Here is a 1,667-nt window from a genome sequence, read left to right as displayed (position 1 = left end):
AATTACAAAATTAGTAGACAATGATAGGTTTTAGTTAAGTGGAAATATGTGTAGATACAAAAACCTCCCACAAATTCGCAACTTTATGTTGATAAATGTTGGTGCCAAGATAGAATCACAATGAGTTTGTACGTGTATTTTAGCATATTTAAGTGAATTATAGGTCATGATGTTTGAGGGAATAACACAATGGCAATTTGCAAAGGTTTCAAAGCTAATAATAGTTTTATTGATAGTAGTTGTAATTTCCCTGGAAGCCCTAAATCCTTTCTCATTAAGTTAAATTCACCATCTCTTGCATTGGTGACAAAATATTACAAATAACCTTTCATGTTATGTCTTGTGTGCAATGAGGATAGGGAGATGGTAGGTGTAGAAAGTCAAAGGACTAAAATTGTCACAACCAAAAATTTACAACTATTGGAATGAAACATTGCTAGCTCAAAGACTGTGAAACATAATCCTACAAGTAATAGTATGAATGTAAATGATAGTCAATGGGTGTAGAAGCATTGAAGAAGGCATTCAATTTGAGTTTTTTCTCAGGTCACCATTGATATGTTGGATATGGTGTATAGATGGCCCCATCATTGTTACTGTAAGGTTGAGAAGTTAGGATGATTTTACAACACTTTTAAGCATATTTAAATGTTATTTTATTTATTTTAGTGCTTTTCAATGTCAAATTCAATTTAATGTTTTTTTGACCAAATTTGAGTTCTTTAAAAAAAAATCAATATAGTTTCAATATATTGTACCCTGAACTTACCATCTAGACTATATATTTTGAACAATTACAAAGATAATGTGTCATTAACATATTAGAATTAGGGTAAGAGGGAAGAGCATGCACAAAAAAAAACACTTACACATAATTTTCAAGAATGTTTTTTAAATATCAAAATGCATATTTTACTCAAGATTTAATCTAATCTTTATGTTCTCTGTCAATCAACCACTAAACCCAAATAATACTTCTCTATTCACAAACTCATTCTTATCCTAAATTAAGAAAGATGCCTGAATTCAAACACTCCATCTGTGGACTAAAATACATTACAAATAATGTCATAGAAAAGATCATAAATATGTGGATTCCTATGAAATTGTATTTGCATGGAAGTTTTAAAGCCCTTACTAAATTTAATTTTTCCATGCCCAATATAGATGTCTAGATTTTTTCATACAAATCACTTGCCTTAAGTATATTTTATGCATTTTGCCTATTTTTCCATAAAATAATTATGTTTGAGATTGACATAAATCTTTTATTGTTTATGCATTTTATGGATGTATGTATCTATTTCCGAAGCTCCCTTTTTATTCAACAACAAAGATCTTGAAAAAAGATGATGAACCTAACTTTACACTTGTGAATTATTTTTTCTTGACAATTTATTAAGTTTTTCTTGCCAATTATTTTTTGCATATCTTGCAATCAATGTGATATGCACACCACGTTCTCCATGCTTTGATAGATACCTCTACACTATTTTGTAAGCTTCTAATTGATGTCATAGAGACATGGAAGATTGATTACATATTTTTTCCTTTGTTAGTTTATCCTTATCTTGACTCCCTCTCAATATCTCCTTATCTCTTTATCAATCTCTCTCACCATCTATATCGCTTTCTATGTCTTCCTCTCTATATCGTTATTTGTATGT

Source organism: Cupressus sempervirens, chromosome 4 (genome assembly GCF_028749045.1).
Source record: "Cupressus sempervirens isolate cs-2001-9-10 chromosome 4, ASM2874904v1, whole genome shotgun sequence".
Taxonomy (NCBI): domain Eukaryota; kingdom Viridiplantae; phylum Streptophyta; class Pinopsida; order Cupressales; family Cupressaceae; genus Cupressus; species Cupressus sempervirens.
Note: the sequence above shows the minus strand (reverse complement) of the source record.